Source organism: Bubalus bubalis, chromosome 3 (genome assembly GCF_019923935.1).
Source record: "Bubalus bubalis isolate 160015118507 breed Murrah chromosome 3, NDDB_SH_1, whole genome shotgun sequence".
NCBI classification, from domain to species: domain Eukaryota; kingdom Metazoa; phylum Chordata; class Mammalia; order Artiodactyla; family Bovidae; genus Bubalus; species Bubalus bubalis.
This window is the reverse complement of record NC_059159.1, coordinates 4,387,698-4,394,668: the sequence shown is the minus strand read 5'-3', so window position 1 is coordinate 4,394,668 and position 6,971 is coordinate 4,387,698. Positions and strand designations below refer to the sequence as shown.

General features: G+C 41.9%; 1 long non-coding RNA gene across 2 annotated transcripts in view; it reads left to right on the top strand.

Moving 5' to 3' along the window:
* The first annotated feature begins 258 nt into the window (after positions 1 to 258).
* LOC102400809 overlaps positions 259 to 6,971 on the top strand; it is a 34,026-nt gene continuing 27,313 nt past the window's right edge. For both annotated transcript variants that reach the window (XR_006549262.1, XR_003107637.2), the window contains exon 1: positions 259 to 563. This is a non-coding gene — a long non-coding RNA (uncharacterized LOC102400809). The remainder of the gene's footprint in view (positions 564 to 6,971) is intronic.

The following is a 6,971-nucleotide window of genomic DNA, read 5'->3' as shown; positions in this document are numbered from 1 at the left end:
GAGAAATGAACATGAAAATGTTAGTTGCTCAGTCGTGTCCGACTCTGTGTGATGCCATGGACTGCAACGCGCCAGGCTCTTCTGTCCGTGGGATTCTTCAGGCAAGAATACTGAAGTGAGTAGCCATTCCCTTCTCCAGGGGATCTTCCCGAGCCAGGGATCCAACCTGGGTCTCCTGCATTGCAGGTGAATTCTTTACTGTCTAAGCCACCAGGGAAGCCATTCCACTGTTAAATTATTTGTATTCTTTTAATTTTTCTCCTTTTGATAAAAAACTAATACAACATATCTTTATAACTGCTTTTTTTCAAAGAACTCTGAATGTTTAATTTTACAGCACTTTCCAAAGCATAGGTGCCTCTTACTATCCCAAAATGTCAGTATTTTTTTCTCCAGTATTGCTTCTGTGCTACTTAAATTATCAGCTGGCAAAGGAAATTCTTGTCCAGGGAGGGTAAGGCTCTACTTCTTTTCAGTAAATTTCTAATTTTTTTTATTTCTTGAAATTTCTGTAGAAACGGCTGATGTGAATACGTGGACATGTATTGAATCGTTTCTTTCTGGTAGGTTTATGATCGTTCTGTTTGATTGTGACAATTGCCCCATTTTGTGACTGAGAAAATTGTGTCTTAAGGAAGTCACCTGATAGAGAGTTTTCTTCTTTGACTGCACTATATGTGGCACACGGGATCTCAGTTCCCCAACCAGGGATCGAACAAGAAGAAGCAGGGGACACGGCCCTGCAGTGGAAACACAGGGTCTAAACCACTGGACCACCAGGGAACTCCCATGATGCTGGTACTGATTAGATGAATCAAAACGACTGCTTCAGTGCCAGGTTACTTGAGAACGTTTTCTGGACAGTTTCCTTGTGGTGATGTTTGTGTTGATGACCCAGCATCACAACAGGGACCTCTGAGTGGAGAACATGTGGCAGAGCTGGTCACATTTCTTTGACGTAATGTTTTTTTTTAAGTTCCTAGGAATAATTCTTATACTCAGAAGCATATTTGCTCATCTGAGTTATATGTGACTGTTTCTAGTTTTTCTTGTTTCTAGTTTCTAGTCTGTTTATAACCCATTTAATGAATACTGACTAGTGGCTGGATAAGGCTAAAAATAGAAAGATTATACACCCAAATGCTTGGCTTTGGTTGTATCATCTAGTAGGGGAATTATAGAGGGAAACAGTTAGAAAACCATGTCAGAAGGTCAAATGCAGGTATTTTGCAAAACACTTAGCTTTATCTGATGACTTTCAACTTGGCCATGACGTCCTGTTAGGAAACTAGTATCCTGCTTTACTAAGAGTACAGAAGTGCCTTCATAACTTGTACAAACACCCCAGAATTAACATCGTTTCTGCTCTGTATACCTCACCTCAGGTAGATCTTTGGATTTGTCATAAAACATCAGATTAGTCTGATGCAAACTATGATTCCTATTTCTGGAAGTAGGCAAATGATGCCAAAAGCCATGCTTCATTTTCAGTTCCCTATACTCTTAGTCATGAGGAAAGGAGAGAGGCAATTTCTAATTAATCTCTAATTGTAAAAGCTTTATTTGAACATTAAATAAATACCTTTCGTTCCACTTAGATCTATAGTCCTAAACATCTTAGAGCAGTGATAGAAGCCCCTTCCCCAAACTGCCTTTTTCTTTATGGACCATTAAATGCACAGAAAACACTAATTAAACGATCATTAGCTTGAGGACGAATAATTATAGATTTACATGTTGCCTTTTATGTTCAAATAGCTGCGTAGGCATCAGCTAATTAATCTATGAATGAAGAATACTTCCAGTATTACTCTGTAATTAAGACAATCTCAGGGGGACAAGAGGATTGCCAACGGGGGAGTAAAACAGTTCTGCAAGCCTCTGTAGCGTTTGTTTTTTCATTGGTCAGGTAGAATGGCCAGACCCGAGTTCAACTGCCAACTCATCACTCTCATTTACAAATAAACTCATTTTTGAAAGGCCAAAGTTTTATAACTGACGACGAACTGGAAATAAAAACAAACGAATAACGATAAGTATTGCCTTTAATCTGAACCTTTTGAGTTACTTTTAAAATTTTTATTCCCCATGAACAGTGAACTTGAGTCTGTTTCATGAGATGTGGTAGACTGTTCGTTTTTTCTTCACTAGTGTAGTCTTTTGTGGAAGCTATTGCAATGTGTGTGCATGTGTGTGCCTGTGTGTGTGTGTATATGGTTAGGTGGTAGAAATTAATACTTTTTTCAGGACTTTATTTTCTGAGTGTTAAGGATTTGGTCCTAAATATAAATTGAGAAACTGACAAACAGAATTTTGCAAGTGCTTTGGGAAGCCAATGCTTGTAATCCAAAAAAGTATTTTGTTCATTTATTGGATGTTGGAAATCTCTTTGGAGTAATGATGGATACAATAAAGTGAAAGATGTCTTTATAAACTCATGGCCAAATTGTAACAGAATGAGGATCATTAGTTGAAACAAGAGGTTGTCCTCAGTGTTTTCATCTGTATGTAGGGTTGGAGGTTATGCTGTATTGAAATGTTCAACTCCTGTGACCAAATGACCATGTACTTTCCCTGAAATAGTTTTCTCAGCTTCATAGAATAGACGTAATAATAAGTGAATTCAAGTTTCTGGGTTTGATTGGTTTCAAATGAGCTTGTGTTGAATGCTAACTTTTCTCCAATTCAGTAACTAGCTTGTATATGAAAATTAAACATTTGGGGAAGTTTTCTCTGTTAATTTTGGAACTTGTAGCTCAGCACTTATTTGTATTAATTTATCTTCCCAGCCCTATCCCCCAACCCTTCACCTACTTGCAGTAAATTAAAGTGATGATGTGCTTTTAAATTACAGTTTTGTAACTGGGTGTCTTTGGGAGTAGTAACTTAATTTTCTCACTATGAACATGCAGTTTCCAACCTGTCAAGACAAGCATAGAAGTACCAAGCCACACAGGCATTCTGATACGAAATTTGGAAAGTTGAGGTTGTTAGAAGAACTAGAAAGCACAGATTGCACTCAGTTTGGACAAAGATAAACAGAAAACATGCTTTTTTATGAAATCAGAGATTAAATAAGTTGATGGAATCAAGCCTAGACATTCGCATAAGCCAGAGTGGAAAATTATAGACTAAAATACATCTGATATCAAAGAGAGTGACTCTCTCCAAAAGCCTTCACTTTTTATTGGAACCAAGTATTTTTTTTTTAAGCTCAGCAGCTCCTAGGATTTTAAAAAGAAAAATAAAATCCTGCAAACATTGTGGCTTTTATCCAACACTTTGTGATTTTTTCAAATGACCAGATTTGAAACTTTAATCACCTCACACCTAGGGATTTTTTTATGTGTGTTTTAATTTGCGAGGCATATCCACAGACAAAATGACTCATGAAAAACAGAATCAGCCTAATCTCTCAGTTGGCCCTATTCCTCCATCAAATCGAGAAAGTCAGTTTTGCCTTGGGATTTCAGAGTGTCCCCAAGTAGCCTTTAAATTTATGCAGTGTTCATCTCACAGCTATGATCACTGGTTTCTTTTGAAATGCACTTAAGCTCTTGCTTAAGTAAATTCATTCATGAACAATTATTTGGGAAATTGGAAAATCCTTTTCTATGTGAAACCTTTTTTCCTGGGCCGCCTCCTAACTTGAGATGATGACTCTTGGTTCACACAGCCTGCAGATCCTACTCTGCGAGCTTGTTTTATAGAGGCAGGAGAGCCGGTGGTAATGTAACCTTGAAATACACTTGGCAAGTGTGTAAGAGCTAAGATAATGCCTTTGGAGGGTTACTCGTGGCCACTGAAATGATAATCCACAGAAAGTCCCTGCAGGCTGAGCTCTCCTTCGTGGGGAAACAGATGGATTCTAGTGCACATTTTTTCTTAGGAAATCAAGTCTTGATTCTCTTGGAGCTGGTAATGCTAATGTCACTGTTCTTTTCCTCAGAGGTAGAATGAACTTGGTTAAGAAACAAAAGTCTATTCATTAACAATTCAGACTGTGCCCTAAATATCGTGGAAGCCTAATAACAGAAGAAGAATAACAGCATCAACAGTCGAGAAACACAGTCTAGGAGAATTTTGTGCTGTGCTCAGTCGCATCCGACTCTTTGGGACTGCATGGACTGTAGCCCACCAAGCTCCTCTGTCCATGGGATTCTCCAGGCAGGATTACTGCAGTGGGTTGCCATTTCCTTCTCCAGGGGATCTTCCTGATCCAGGGATCGAACCCACATCTCCTTTGGCAGGCAGGTTCTTGACCACTGAGCCACCAGGGAAGCCCTCTAGTAAGGGGAGCAGTAGCTATAGACAAAGATACTGACAAGCTCTGCTGATGTGCTATAGCTTTGTCCCACAGGAAGAGGCTCGTTCTAACTACTGTCTTATAACAGTTTAAGGATCCCAACTAGACTAGTTAGCTGGTCTAGCAGCGACCTTGGGAATCCTCAGACTTGAGTTCCCTCACCTGCCAAATCGGGTGGGTAGGGTCCTCGCCTTGTGTCAGCTGCCCAGCTGTGTGTCTTGCCTAGGCTCCTTCCCGTTGTAGTTGTGAAGACCTCGGGCGTTGGATAGCGCCTCATTCCTGCACACCAGCACAGTTGCCGCCCTGTTCGAGGGAAGCGAATCAGACAGTGTGTGCCACATAAAGGACACGGTGCCTGGTGCCCCAAAGGCTTATTTTACCAATAGACTGGAAGGGATTGAACTTCTACTGTTTTTCTCCCATACATTTTTGGATGTGTTTTTGTAAAATGAGGGAAAGAACAACTTTCCGTAACCAGCCATCAGATTTGGTCAGAGTCTCCCTGGGGACCTTGAGGAACCTGTGTCCACACTGCAGGATGGAATTTGGGGTACAGAACAGTGATATCAATGAGGGCGTTTTGTCAGTTTTGTTTCCTCTGTGCTGTGATGATGGAGTTTTCATCTCAGTTCAAGTGTTGTTTCCAGGGACATTTTCAGCCCTAAGCCTCTTATGTCCCCAGATTTTCAACTTTATACCTTTCCTTTTCATCACAGCAGCCAGCACATGCTCAGCACCTTCCATGTCACGAATGACCATTAAGCCCTTTTACATCTATTAACTCACTGAGCCTAACAGCAGCTCAAGAAATAGCAACAGGAGCACCTGGACACACCTCTCCTGAAGCAACAAAATACAAAGAAACTGTATGGGACTAAAAATAACTGCGTGCATGCACAGTTGGGACAAATTCTGGAAAAAGGATATAAAGAGAACAAAAAAACACAAATGCCACTTTAGAGAAACCTGGAGCAAAAACAGAGTACCACACTTGCCTCCTGCACACAGCACCACCTAAGGGGGTGGGTAAACCACTGAAGCCACCCGTACCCTCACCCCATATAAGGAACCAGTTCTCCCCACTTTGGGGAGCAGGCAAGGGAACCTGTTACTTGTTCTCCCTTCCCCTGCTGCTGCAGGGACCCTGATAAATAAAGCCTTGCCTGAAAGAAAAAGTAGCGACTGTCCTTTCCCATTTTACATGTGAAGACGCACAGAAGTGGAGCAATGGAGAAACTAACCCGGAGTTTGAAAGTTAGTTGGGTGGAGCTGTGATCCCAATCAGAGTGACTCTCCTCCTTCCATTCTTCTCTCCTCACCTGTAAAGCGGGCTGATAGTAACTGCTCACCTAACTTGCGGGGAAGTGGACAGAATCTGATGAGTTGGGACGTGTTGAAAACACATCAGCTTCCAGGACTTCCCTGGTGGTGTGGTGGCTAAGACTCCATGCTCCCAATGCAGTGGTGTAGGTTTGATCTCTGGTTGGGGAACTAAGATCCTACATGGCGAGTGGCATGGCCAAAAAATAAAAATGATAAAATAATTTTTAAAAATGCGTCTGTTTCCAAATATTAGATAAATGTGCCTTCATCGTTCTTTCATCACTTTTATTTGCTCACCTGTGCTGCACACTCTGAAACTGTAAACATTTTGAGAGGTAACAGGACTACCCTGATTAAGTAGGTCCCCTCTGTAATCAAGGACACGAAGCCGTATTTCCCTGGAGTCATCCCCTTGGGGATGAAATGTAGAGCAGAGAATTGTCCCGACTCCTCAGGTCAGTGCTGAGTCTGCCTCTACCCCACCCCTCGACAAATAGCATTGTTTCTGTGAGACACAAAACACAAAACAAGGTCGCGGGCATCACTGTCTCTCAGGACAAAAGCAAAGTGAGTCGCTTTGAAGATGGGAAACAGATGATAAAATTTAGGTGAGGATCAAGTTACCATTTTGCTGCCTCTAACTGCAAGCTAATTAGAATTCAGGCTTGTTTCGAAGAAGCTGAACAAACAACGATGTCCTTAAAAGGAGCACAGCATTTGAGCTTGGAGTTGCTTTGGATGAGAAGGCTCAGCAGAGGTGGTGTGGAGCACACAGTGCAAATTATTCACGATTCCCTGGTCCCTGTTGAGCACACACACAGACACACACACTCGCTCTGATTAATGGAGGGTATATATGCACAGTGACATCACCTTTGGAGCTCAGAGCGTTAGGAGCCTCACCAGGTGTGGCTAATTTATGTTCAGGTGTGGACAGAATGGTCATTAACGACAGAGCCAGGTTCGGTCTCCTACCTAAACTCAACACCTCTGCTGCCCCGCCCCTGGCAGCATGCCACGCCTGCAGAGCCTGCCTTTTCCTTGTTGGGCATGCAAGCCTTTCACTCGTCAGAGGCCCAGAGTACTTTGGAAGCTTCAGATGTGTCAGTATCAGTCAACTAATGGAAGCCATGTGTTTGCAGAATGGGAAAGAAAAAACCTGGCATCTTAAGGATCTAGACATGTCTCACTGTAAATGGGTCTAAAGCAGAGACTTTTTTGAGGCCTTTTCTCGGTAGATCTTTGGCCACCCTGCTGTTTAACAATTGATAATGCTATTCAAATAACCCTGCTCCAAAACAGGAATGGCCCTTTCTCCAAGGGCCAAGGAAGCAGCCGAGAT